The sequence below is a fragment of the Lissotriton vulgaris genome, chromosome 5 (genome assembly GCF_964263255.1).
Source record: "Lissotriton vulgaris chromosome 5, aLisVul1.2, whole genome shotgun sequence".
Classification (NCBI taxonomy): domain Eukaryota; kingdom Metazoa; phylum Chordata; class Amphibia; order Caudata; family Salamandridae; genus Lissotriton; species Lissotriton vulgaris.
The window spans coordinates 266,984,478-266,998,049 of record NC_141693.1 but is presented as its reverse complement, the minus strand read 5'-3'; the positions used below and the strand labels follow the sequence as shown (position 1 = coordinate 266,998,049).

The window sequence follows — 13,572 nt, the reverse complement described above, 5'->3', positions numbered from 1 at the left end:
CCTTTCACGTAACCCTTGATTCACCACTTTTGCGCTTTATCCCCAGTTGGTATACAATAGTATTAACTTTTTCGAGATTTTCATGAGCTTTCCATGACATCTGCTATTTTCAAAAACTACTTTATACCAAGACAAGTCGTTGAGTTCTCATACAGTTATCCATTTCCCATCCGTGGATTTAAATCTTTGCAATGGTATTGACATACCTCCATTTCTTAAAATTATTGTTTGGCCTCCACTCATGTCTCTATCACCAATGAAAAAGAGGTCAAGGGCCTCACACAACTAGTATTCATCACAGATCAAATTTGATGGATTTGGAAAGTAAAGTGGATATATGCAGCACACCTAAATGAGTCCGGTTGTAAATGATAAGGGTATTTCTTTTTTGTTTCCCTCAGTCACCTTCTTCTGATATTGCCATCCAGACACCAGATCAAGAAACTGAGGAAACATCAATTAAACAGGTTAGCATATTCAGCCTGTTGAAATGCACTTGTGCAAATCTTAAAGACATCATGTTCGGCACTGAGGCACTAAAGCTTATCACACAAAGATAGAGGTAGAGACACATTTTGACCATCATCTACCACAGACAAGAAACTGGATCCCTTGGTTTCTTTGTTAAATTCTTCATTGTATGGACCTTCTAGGCTTTGCTGAGGCACACAAATCAGAGCACATAGAGACCTTTGCCTTGTGTATTGGCATTGACACACAATAAAACCTGTCCCAGATGATTCCCTTTGTCTTATTTATCTATTTACATCTCAATTCTGTAGTGTGGCCAGTCTTTATCCACTGTATTTCTACTGCTCCCACAGTGCTGTCCAACCCTGAGATAAAAGGTTCCATCTGTCAAATGTCATTTTTGGTCTTTTTCTACATGTGGCCTTTCAAATACATTGTCATCCTCTGAGCTTCTGTTCTATGATTTGTGGATATGTATTTGCTGTTCCATAAACCCTGGAGAAGTGTGGCTCAGGGGTTAGAGGAGAAGTGTGGCTCAGGGGTTAGAGGCGGCAGACCTGGAGCTTGAGTTCGGCCCTGGACCAGGGTTCAATTCCCCGCCTCGGCGGGTCTTGGGCTCAATAATTCCACGGACTCGTTAATTCTCGCTCCGGTGCCTTCTCGACTCACGGGTTCACACTCTGCGACTCTGGGCAATAGCTTGCTTAATCTCCACATTGGCCCCTCGCGGTGGGATGCCTGGCTTTCACCTTGTGGATAGCCTGCCAGGGTTATCTCACAGGGGAATACCAGGACGGGTTCCCTAAGCAAGCGCGCAGATGCCCCAGGGTAAGTCATGCGCTATATAAGCTTCATACATTTACATAAACCCAGTTTCAGGGTATTTCGTGACTGAAAAACCGGACACTTGCATATTCACTAGCCCTCATTATGTGGAATGAGTTAATATTGGTGTTTAGGGCTCATACTTACACCTTCACACCCATTTGGAAAGTCACAAAAATAAGTAACAGTAACATGAATTAGCAATAGGATTCCCAGACATTGTATTTAAGTTATTAACACAATTTATAGCTTAGACTGGGGTGCACAAAACAGAAATAGTGTTTCCACAGTTTTTTATGAAATTTGCATGAGTAGTGTTTCAACGTAAAAATGTACAAGACATGAGTGTATTCTACTGGAACATTTTAAGATGACTACATGAACGATCAAAGCGTGTAATGATTACTGTTTGGACAAAAAATGATAATACAAATCCATTTAAAAAATGTGGAATTAGCTCAAGCTTTTGTTGTTGATAAAAGAATTAGATTTTACATGTCACAATGCTGTATTACTTTGTCATAAATGCATTCTTAGCCCCTTTCATCACACTTTACACAACTTTTACGTGGATCTGGCCTTATCTAAATAAAGGTGCCACTGCAGTCATGTGTTTTATGGAGACTATGATTGCACTTGTGAAAACTGTACATTAATTTTCATAGTTTTGTCATTCATAACAATTCTTTCTGACTTTTTCTTATGCCTTTAGAGTCTGACTCCTAGTGCAGTGGATGGTGAAGAGGGCACAGAGGACACAGTAAGTAGTTTTATGCTCGAATATATACTATTCTTATGATACCCGTCTAAAACATTTCCCAGTTCTTTGAAACTAAATTGCATCAGCTTAGACTTACCAAAAGTTGAATTAATATATTGAATTGTTCATTTTGTTAAGTATCTCCAGTTAAAAAGCGATTCAATGCAATTCGTGGTCATTTTCTTCCTCTTCGCATCCTAATAGAAGCTGACTGCTTTAGCTCTTAATTCCAAATCTCTCAATCTCTACCTCTACACTTGTCTATTTTATCACCGCATCCTTTTCTAGAAATCTGTTATTTTCAACAACGATTTATATACTGAAGTATACAAAAAAATGATGGATAGAACGCTTGAACTAATTTCAGCTATTGTTAATTACTCGGGCTGAGTCTCAGCCAATCGTTATTTTGCACATCACTGGGTTTAATCTGTATTAGCATGGTGGACACAAGAATGATGGGTTGGAATGCTACACCAAGCAACTGCCAGTGCTTAGACTATGTGCAATCATTCCTTCGATGAGACTAAAATTGCACCTGAGAAAAATTTCAATAATTACCATAGTTTGTCTTTCATGGAGAGCTCTTTCTGACTATCTCTGTTACCATTAGAGTCGGCCTCCAACTGTAGTGGATAGGGAAAAGGCCATGAGGGGCATAGTAAGCAGTTACCTCTCTAATATTTTTACTGTTTTTATACTAAAATCTAACAATGTTCCCAGTTCGGTGTAGAATAAGTGGCTCAGAGAGGATTTTTTAAAAACTGAGTACAATTGCATGCCTGTTCACCTTGCTACATATTTCCACTCTACAGGTCATTTACTGTCATTCATGCATATTTTCACCCCCCTAACTCCCCCTGACTCCTAACTCCTTTACCTCTATATACCATACTTCTCCCCTTTCACGTAACCCCTGATTCACCACTTTTGCGCTTTATCCCCAGTTGGTATACAATAGTATTGTAAACTTTTTCGAGATTTTCATGAGCTTTGCATGACATCTGCTATTTTCAAAAACTACTGTATACCAAGACAAGTCTTTGAGTTCTCATTCAGTTATCCATTTCCCATCAGTGGAATTAAATCTTTGCAATGGTATTGACATACCTACATTTCTTAAAATTATGGTTTGGCCTCCACTCATGTCTCTATCACCAATGAAAAAGAGGTCAAGGGCCTCACACAACCAGTATTCATCACAGATCAAATTTGATGGATTTGGAAAGTAAAGTGGATATAAGCAGCACACCTAAATGAGTCGGGTTGTAAATGTTAGGGGTATTTCTTTTTTGTTTCCCCCAGTCACCTTCTTCTGATATTGCCATCCAGACACCATATCAAGAAACTGAGGAAACATCAATTAAACAGGTTAGCATATTCAGCCTGTTGAAATGCATTTGTGCAAATCCTAAAGACATCATGTTCGGCACTGAGGCACTAAAGCTTATCACACAAAGATAGAAGTAGAGACACATTTTGACCATCATAGAACTGGATCCCTTGGTTTCTTTGTTAAATTCTTCATTTTATGGACCTTCTAGGCTTTGCTGGGGCACACAATTCAGAGCACATAGAGACATTTGGCTTATGTATTGGCTTTGACACACAATAAAAACTGTCCCAGACTATTCTCTTTGTTTTATTTATCTATTTACATCTCAAATCTGTAGTGTGGCCAGTCTTTATCCACTGTTTCACTACTGCTCCCACAGTGCAGCCCAACCCTTAGATAAAAGGTTCCATCTGTCAAATGTCATTTTTGGTCTTTTTCTACATGTGGCCTTTCAAATACATTGTCATCCTCTGAGCTGCTGTTCTATGATTTGTGGATATGTATTTACTGTTCCATAAACCCAGTTTCGGGGTATTTTGTGACTGAAAAACCGGACACTTGCATATTCACTGGCCCTCATTATGTGGAATGGGTTAATATTGGTGTTCAGTTCTCATACTTACACCTTCACACCCATTTTGAAAGTCACAAAAATAAGTAACAGTAACCTGAATTAGCAATAGGATTCCCAGACATTGTATTTAAGGTATTAACACAATTTATAGCTTAGAATGGGGTGCACAAAACAGAAATAGTGTTTCCACAGTTTTTTATGACATTTGCATGAGTAGTGTTTCAACGTAAAAATGTACAAGACATGAGTGTATTCTACTGGAACATTTTAGGATGACTACATGAACGATCAAAGCGTGTAATGATTACTGTCTGGACAAAAAATGATAATACAAATACATTTTAAAAATGTGGAATTAGCTCAATCTTTTGTTGTTGATAAAAGAATTAGATTTTACATGTCGCAATGCTGTATTACTTTGTCATAAATGCAGTCTTAGCCCCCTTTTTTTTTTTGTTAAACAATTTTTATTGCAGAGTCAATTATAGTGTACTTTGCTGGACTCAGGATCTCTGAATGCAGAGTCGTTCTCCTATCTCATTCCAGATGCCACGTACACAGCCATTCAGCCTACATCCCGGAGGTCGGGCGGCGCTACTCATTTACAGTTTACACTCTTGACTGGGTTGTCTGCTGCAGTCAACATATGGGGCCCTCCGCCCTCTGCTTTTGTTTTTTCGCCCCGTTTCCACTTTCACTCGCCAGAATTTGTACGTGTTCCGCTACAGGATCCCGGGATGCTTCCCCCCCCAACCCCCTTCCCCCCCGGTGTCTAAATCTATGCCTGGCGCTAGGATACGTACTTATACTGTGGGCCTCGGAGCTTTGTGTTTTTACTGTGCGTGTGTGTCCGGTGTTGGTGCCGGGGTCATAACCATCTCTGCTGGAGCCACCTGCCCCTCCGCCTCCTCTTCTCCCTCCTCGTCCACTGTACTATCCCTCAGCGCCTGTACTAGTATTTCCCATGCCATTGCTGCGTCCTGTGCTTTCTCGTCTGAGTTACGGCGGGCCAGTTGGTATCTGATCATACTCTCCGCCGTTGCCCACTTCAAGAATTCATTCAGCCACCTCCGGTGTGTTGGCCCTACCTTCGACTTCCACCCTTTGGTCAGCTCTCTCTTTGCAATAAGTAGACCCATGTCGATGAATTTGCTAGTTTGTTCTTACGTGTGTGTGGGAACCAGTGTAAGACAGTGACCACGCTATCGTACTGCAGTTCCCTGTCTGCTACTTCATTCAGGGTGTCACCTATTTCCCTCCAATACACTTGTAATCGTGGGCAGCCCCTCAGCATATGTACTAGGTCTGCTCCTAACTGGTTACATCTGGGATTGCTGCGTCCTCTGCGCCAAAGTACGCTGCTATTTTACTCGGGGTAAGGTAGGCCCTGTGGAGGATATAAAGGTGTATTAGTTGGAAACGCGCATTTCTGGTGCTCTTCCTAGCCCTCCGCACTAGTTGGGACCACGCCGAGTCTGGGATTTCTAACTGTAGGTCTGCTTCCCATTTATGCTTCAGCGGTGTAAGTGGTTGTAGGGTGTCTGTGTGCATTCTGGAATAGAGGCATGTAACTGCCTTAAACGTTCCTGCCGCCATCATTGTGTATCGGCACGCCAGTGTCGTCGTGGGCTCCATCATTCCCCCCCCCCAGTGCGCCTGTATGGCTCTCACCACCGCCGCATGCATTAAGTAGTCTCCCCTCGGAAGGTCGTATCTTTCCTGCAATGTCTGGTACGGGGCCAATACCCCGTCATCATAAAGATCCCCCACCACCTGTAACCCTGCATCTTCCCACAGTCGTAGTCTCGACCAGTCTCCGCCATGTGGGAGAGCTGTCACCATGCCCAGCGGGATCTCAGGTGCATACGGGTGCCCGGGTCCAATTCGCTTTTGCGTGCGATTCCAACACAATCGGAGCGTCCGTTCTTCTTGGGACAGCCCTCCGAGCCTCAATTTTTGCTGCATGGTAATGTATGCCAGTATGTGACGGGGGTGCTGTTTTCCCTCCCCTGCTCCGGGCCGCGGTAGACCCTCGCAACCTCCTGTGTAAAGAACTGTAATTGGGCCGCCAAGTAGTAGAGCTCGAAATCTGGGACCGCTAGGCCGCCCTCATCCTTCGGGCGGGTCAGCGTCGCCAATGCAATTCTACGTCTTCCCGTTCCCCATTAAAAGGACACAATCATCGATCTCAACCGTCTGAAGATCGCTCCAGGTATCCACACAGGGAGGGTCCAGAAGAAATATAATAATCGCGGTAGGGCTATAATTTTTAGGAGTGAAACCCGGCCCGCCATTGAGAGGGGCAGGGTGGCCCAGAAGGTCATACTGCCCTGCAATGCGCGGATACAGCAACCTATATTACCGTCTAGCAGGTCCGCGGGCTTGTGATATATGTACACTCCTAGGTAGCTCAGACAGCTAGGCTCCCAGCTAAGCTCTGGGTGGGTTAGGGGGCGCTCCTCCTCCTTCCTCAGCGGGAAGAGGCAGGTTTTTGTCCAGTTAACCCGCAGTCCTGATATTTCGCCAAAGCGCTCTAACAGTCTCTTTGCGCCATCCACGGCTCCCTCAGCATCTTTTAAGAAGAGGAGAAGGTCGTCTGCGTATAGGGAGATGAAGTGGTGGGCCCCTCTGACTTCTAACCCGTTGTAATGTATCCCCCGCCTAGCCATCGCTGCCAGAGGCTCCACTGCAAGTGCAAACAGCAGGGGAGAAAGTGCACATCCCTGTCTTGTTCCCTGATGCACCTCATATTGGTCCGATACTAAGGGTCCGACTCTCACCCTAGCTTTCGGCGAAGCGTAAAGCACCTTCGTCCACCTTATATATCCCTCACCCAGGCCAAAGCCCTGCATCACTCTATATAGATATTCCCATTCCAGGGTGTCGAAGGCCTTTTCTATGTCAACCGCCAATACCAGGGGGGCTCTTGTTCCCGGCGGCGGGTCATCTACTAGCCTGAGCATCCTACGGATGTTGTGTGTCGTGTTCCTAGTGGGTAAAAAACCTGATTGATCTTTATGAATCAGGTCTTGCATATGGGGTAGCAGCCTGGCGGCCAGCACTGTGCTCAAAATGTTGTAGTCTGTTGTCAACATTGACAACGGCCTATAGAATGCAGGGTCTGTGCTTTCCCTTCGTGGTTTTAATAAAGGGATCATAATGGCTTCGCGCATTGACTGGGGAAGTCTGCCCTTTTCCCTGGCTTCATTATATATCACTTGTAGCCTCGGGGTCAGTTGATCCAGGTATTTCCCGTAAAATTCAATGGGTAACCCATCTATCCCCGGTGTTTTGTTACGCGCCATCCGCTTTATTGCCCCTCTTATTTCTGCCAAGTCTATTGGGCCGCCTAGTAAATTAGCCTGTTCTTGCTCCAGCTGTGGTATCTGCAGGTCGCTCAGGAAAGCCTCTATTCCCTCACTCTGGTTCCCCAAGTCGCTCCTATATAACCTCTCATAATATGATCGAAAGCAGTCCAAAATTTCTGGCTGTGTTTGAAGTGTGTCGCCTCCATTTCCCTTCAGGGTCAGAATCGGTTGAGTGCTCCTATTAGAGTTCGCTAGCCAGGCAAAGAGTGTTCCAGTTTTGTCCCCCTCAGCAAGAGTCTTCGTCAAGTATGTTTTGTAATCGAAGCTACGAAGGCGCTCTACCTCCACAGCCACTGCTTCCCGCGCTTCACTTACTCTCCCCTGTAACTCAGGGCGGCCAGGGCGTTCCTGTTCTGCCTCCCTCAATTTACGCTCAGCCTTATCTAAGTCCTCTACCAATGATCTGCGTACCCCTGCAAATTTCCCTATGCAGTGCCCCCTTACTACTATTTTAAATGCGTCCCACTCCACGGCCCTGGATGAAGCGGTACCCTTGTTCTCTGTGAAGTAATTAGCGATCCGATTCTCTAGCTCTACGCGGAAGGGTGGGTCATCCAGCGTGTCCGGTCGTAGCCGCCACGTCGGGATCTTTGAAATTGTATTCATCCAATCTAGCTTCAGGAGGATAGGGTTGTGGTCAGATATTGTGCGTGTCAAGTATTCAGTCCGGGCCACTGCTGGGAGTATTGTTTGGGAACAGAGGAAGGTATCAAGGCGGACATGGAGGTCATGTATGCTAGAGTAGAACGAGTAGTCTCGCTCTGTCGGATGTTGTGTGCGCCAGCTGTCTGTCAGATCCCATTTCCCCTGCCATTCCGTTCTGCCCCTCGCCAACCTGTGTACAGGGGATGTGTGTAGCGGAGGATGTGATCTGTCTAGTGTTGTATCTTCTATTGAGTTGAAGTCCCCCCCATCAGCATATGACCTGTAAAGTAGGTGGCCAGCACTCTGGAGAGCTTCGCAAAATAGGCTGCCTGATCTACATTTGGCGCGTAGATGCTACTAAGCACAATGTGTCGACCTCTAAGTAGCCCTTCAACCGCTACAAATCTCCCTTCTGGGTCTTCCGTATGTCTAGTGACTTGGAAAGGAACTCCTGCTCTCACCCAAATTAGCACTCCCCTAGCAAAAGCAGAGTACGTGGTTTAAAACAGGTCGCCCCTCCATCTACGCTGTAGTGCTACTTCCTCTTTTCTCGTTAAATGGGTCTCTTGTAGGAATGCTATATGCACTCCTCTACGGACTAGGTAAGAGTGGATTTTGTGTCTCCTCGCCATTGTATTTAGTCCCCGCACATTCCAGGACACACATTTTATCGAGCCCGCATTAGCCATTGTCCCATCTTGTTCGGTTTAAGTCAATAACATGTTGCATCCAGACATCAGACACCACACCATCCCCTCCCGTCCCCAACATTCCCCCCCCTCCCCAAACTACACCTCGAGTTACCCCAACTTCTCCAGGTCCCCCCTCCCCCAGAATAGGACCCAACTGCAGAAGAGTCGCTCCCATCCAAACTGGTGAGCAAACGCGCTCTCAAATTTCCCTAGTCCGTAGCCAATACCACGGAGGCCTTATGGGCCCTGGGGTGCGTGAGCTAGCTTCTAAAACCTTCAAGTGCTGTCCCCATGCCCCGCCCCGTAATACTCATTATGACTCACGATATTCCAGTCTTACAGTGGCCTGCTCAACAGTTCTTAGAGGCTGCACCATTTGTTGTCATCCTTGACAGGTACTGTGGTCAGGATTCAGCTTTCGATGATTTCTCCTGAAGTCTTTCGCGTGACTTTCGGGCCCCTGGCACCACCCAGGTCCGATAACTCAGTGTCCAAGCCCATACCTTGGCCCTCCGAGCCTGATTCTCTTGCCGATTGGACCAGCGCCGATCCCGACACTTCCTTTACTGCCTGCAGCGCTGCTCTTCATTCATCCTTAGTTTGGGAGGTCGTCGTTTTTCTGGACCCCTGTCTGCGCCCTCGGAGCCTCCGTGACTGCCTGACTGTGTGTTTCTGGCGCTCCTCCTCGGCCCTGTATCGAGCTCCGTCCGTGCCCGCTTTGTAAGTGTCCCACCAGGCCCATGCCTCCACCGATGTTGTGAAGAACAGCGCCTTTTCGTCTACCACCACTCGGAGTTTGGCCGGGAACAGCAGCGAGTACTGTAAGCCTTCTGTGCGCAGTTCTTTTTTGATAGAGAGGAATGAGGCACGCAGCTTTTTGGGTCTAAAACGTTTAGTCCGGGAATAGCATAACCTTGCTGTTGTCCACTTGAAAGGGACCTGTGTCCCTGGCCCGCTGCAAAAGCCAATCCCTGTCCTTATAGTGGAGCAATTTGATGACCACTGGGCGAGGTGGCAGGCCCGGTTTCAGGGGCCGAGATGGTACCTCTCTAGAGTGAAGAAGGGAGAAAGACCCTCCGGGCCACCACAGTCTTTAGCCAGTCGTGCAAGTAGCCCACCATGTCTGTGCCCTCTTTTATTTTGGGAAGGCCCACCAGGCGCACGTTGTTCCGCCGACTGCGGTTTTCAGCGTCCTCTGCCCTCCTCTCCAGGGCTTGTATCCGCTCCATCGCATCCGTGAGCTTCCCCTCCATCGACTTATGCGCTGGTACGATGTCTTTTAGGGTGTCTTCTGCTCCCTTGACTCTATCTGTTAACTTCGCGTGGTCTGCCCGCAGGAGCCCCTGTCCCGTCGACACCTGCATAATGTCTTGGTGTAAGGCATCCTTCGTGGCAGCAATAGCTTCTAGGATCCGGTCCTGCATCTGTTGCAGTTCCGTAGTAGACTGCGATGTATCTTCCGGCGTCTCCGTGGCTGGGCTCCCGTCCCCTTTTACGCCTCTAGGCTTTCCCATCCTGCTCCTGCGATGTAGATCTGGGTTCCCAGGAATGTTCGGGTGTTGTCGGTGCGCCCCGCAGTAAGCAATCCGTTGGTCACGAATTAGGAGGAGTTTAGGTCGGGTTCTCCCTCTGGGCACTCCACTCTGTGGGGTCAATCAACCCTCCTCGTCTCTATAGGCCCCGGTGTCAATTAGGTTGGCCTTGCGGTGCTGTTATCATGTTCCGGTCCTCCAACGGTACCCCGGCCCCTCGGTGATGTGATGAGGGAGTCTGAGGAGTGCGCTGGGTGTGGGATCTCTGTTGGCCCGACCGGGCGGAGGGTACGATCGGGGCCCTCCGCTGGAAGTGGTCTATGGGTGGGCAGACAGAGTTCGCTCCTCAAGCGTGCCTCCTTCTGGGCTGCGAGCCCCAGGGCGCACGCCCCGCTTTCCCGGTAAGGCCGGTCTCCGGTTATCTTCGTGGAGGTTGCTGGTCTTCCTCAGACGTTCTTCCCCCTCAGGCCCCAATCCGGCCGCTGCACAGTTCCGGCCACCTTCTGGTCGCCCCTCGTAGTGGGGCCGGGCCCTCAGGGCTCCGGGGTTGCTCGAGTCCCTTCCACCTCCCCAGGGGCCAGTCACTGCTGTTTCTCACCTTCTGGGGTCGTCAGGTGAATTCTCCAGTTGCCCCTCGACATATACAGGGATGAAGGGCTCCAAAGCCGTGGTGTCGATAGTCAGCCCACGGACAGAGCGGGTCCTCCCCGGGTTCGTCTGTGCGCTGGGCCCCACGCCGGCCACACCGGGCTCGGGGGTCAGTGATTCAGATGTCGGTCCCCGTTCCCCTCTCGGCTCCTCTCAGGCCCACTTCCTCTGTGCAGCAATGCGGTTGGGCCGGAGCTGCACCCACCGAGATCCTAGGCCCCGGAGCCGGGGTGTAAATTTATTGTCCCTTGGGCTAGGCGGGGGCTCACCGCCGCCGCCCGCACTTAGCCTCCCGTTCCAGTCTCACAAGGGTCCAGGCCGGTGGTACGGCAGTCGGGCCCAGTACGCTCTCAGGCCCCCCTCCGATCGACTTCCCTCGCCCAGCCGGGCCTCGGGTCAGGGTTGTGCCCACAGGGATAGCAGGCCTCAAAGCCGGGGCATAAATTATTCTCCTCCCGGATGGGGCGAAGCCTCGCCGGAGCTGCTCCCGTGCCCTAACTCCTCGCCGGTCGCTCCGAGGTCGGGGCTCGCTGGTGGGTCAGGCGGTCTCAGCCTCCCCCCGGCCACCAAGTACCTCGCTTCCTCTGCACAGCCGGGCGTTGGGGGTGGATCCGCTGCTACTCTCCGGCAGCCGCCTCCCAGGATGCCGCCATCTTGCGCTCTGGCGTCTCGGGCACTTCACATCAAGGTGCGCCCGCTGCAGTTGACTCCCCGGCTCGCCACTCGAACCGGAGCAGGCCTGGGTGTTGCTCTCGGGCTCGACCCGATTTTCGCGGGGATCCCAGGTCGTCAACAGGATTTTCGACGGATCTTTGGGCAGAGGGTCGGGAGCCTCGCTAGGCTGCGACCGTCCTCATCGGCTGCTAGCCACACCCCGTCTTAGCCCCTTTCATCACACTTTACACAACTTTTACGTGGATCTGGCCTCATCTAAATAAAGGTGCCACTGCAGTCATGTGTTTTATGGAGACTATGATTGCACTTGTGAAAACTGTACATCAATTTTCATAGTTTGTCATTCATAACAATTCTTTCTGACTTTTTCTTATGCCTTTAGAGTCTGCCTCCTAGTGCAGTGGATGGCGAAGAGGGCACAAAGGACACAGTAAGTAGTTTTATGCTCGAATATATACTGCTCTTATGATAACCGTCTAAAACATTTCCCAGTTCTTTGAAACTAAATTGCATAAGCTTAGACTTCCTAAAAGTAGAATTAATATATAGAATTGTTCAAATTGTTCATTTTGTTAAGTATCTCCAGTTAAAAAGCGATTCAATGCAATTCGTGGTAATTTTCCTCTTCTTCGCATCCTAATAGAAGCTGACTGCTTTAGCTCTTAATTCCAAATCTCTCAATCTCTACCTCTACACTTGTCAATTTTATCACCGCATCCTTTTCTAGAAATCTGTTATTTTCAACAACGATTTATATACTGAAGTATACAAAAAAATGATGGATAGAACGCTTGAACTAATTTCAGCTATTGTTAATTACCCAGGGCTGAGTCTCGGCCAATCGTTATTTTGCATATCACTGTGTTTTATCTGTATTAGCATGGTGGACACAAGAATGATGGGTTGGAATGCTACACCAAGCGATTGCCAGTGCTTAGACTAATTGCAATCATTCCTTCGATGAGACTAATATTGCACCTGAGAAAAATTTCAATATTTACCATAGTTTGTCTTTCATGGAGAGCTCTTTCTGACTATCTCTGTTACCATTAGAGTCGGCCTCCAACTGTAGTGGATAGGGAAAAGGCCATGAGGGGCATAGTAAGCAGTTACTTCTCTAATATTTATACTGTTTTTATACTAAAATCTAACAATGTTCCCAGTTCGGTGTTGAATAAGTGGCTCAGAGAGGATTTTTTAAAAACTGAGTACAATTGCATGCCTGTTCACCTTGTTACATATTGCCACTCTACAGGTCATTCACTGTCATTCATGCATATTTTCACCCCCCTAACTCCTAACTCCTTTACCTCTATATACCATACTTCTCCCCTTTCACGTAACCCCTGATTTACCACTTTTGCGCTTTATCCCCAGTTGGTATACAATAGTATTGTTAACTTTTTCGAGATTTTCATGAGCTTTCCATGACATCTGCTATTTTCAAAAACTACTGTATACCAAGACAAGTCTTTGAGTTCTCATACAGTTATCCGTTTCCCATCAGTGGAATTAAATCTTTGCAATGGTATTGACATACCTCCATTTCTTAAAATTATTGTTTGGCCTCCACTCATGTCTCTATCACCAATGAAAAAGAGGTCAAGGGCCTCACACAACTAGTATTCATCACAGATCAAATTTGATGGATTTGGACAGTAAAGTGGATATATGCAGCACACCTAAATGAGTCGGGTTGTAAATGTTAGGGGTATTTCTTTTTTGTTTCCCCCAGTCACCTTCTTCTGATATTGCCATCCAGACACCAGATCAAGAAACTGAGGAAACATCAATTAAACAGGTTAGCATATTCAGCCTGTTGAAATGCATTTGTGCAAATCTTAAAGACATCATGTTCGGCACTGAGGCACTAAAGCTTATCACACAAAGATAGAGGTAGAGACACATTTTGAACATCATCTACCACAGACAAAGAACTGGATCCCTTGGTTTCTTTGTTAAATTCTTCATTGTATGGACCTTCTAGGCTTTGCTGAGGCACACAATTCAGAGCACATAGAGACATTTGCCTTATGTATTGGCTTT

The 13,572-nt window shown here is 47.4% G+C and overlaps 1 long non-coding RNA gene across 1 annotated transcript; it reads left to right on the top strand.

The window, feature by feature from the left end:
* Positions 1-401: 401 nt before the first annotated feature.
* LOC147710665 (uncharacterized) lies at positions 402-13,327 on the top strand. Its single transcript, XR_015295643.1, has 3 exons — positions 402-467; positions 2,009-2,056; positions 13,262-13,327. It is a non-coding gene; the product is annotated as an uncharacterized LOC147710665 (long non-coding RNA).
* Positions 13,328-13,572: the final 245 nt, after the last annotated feature.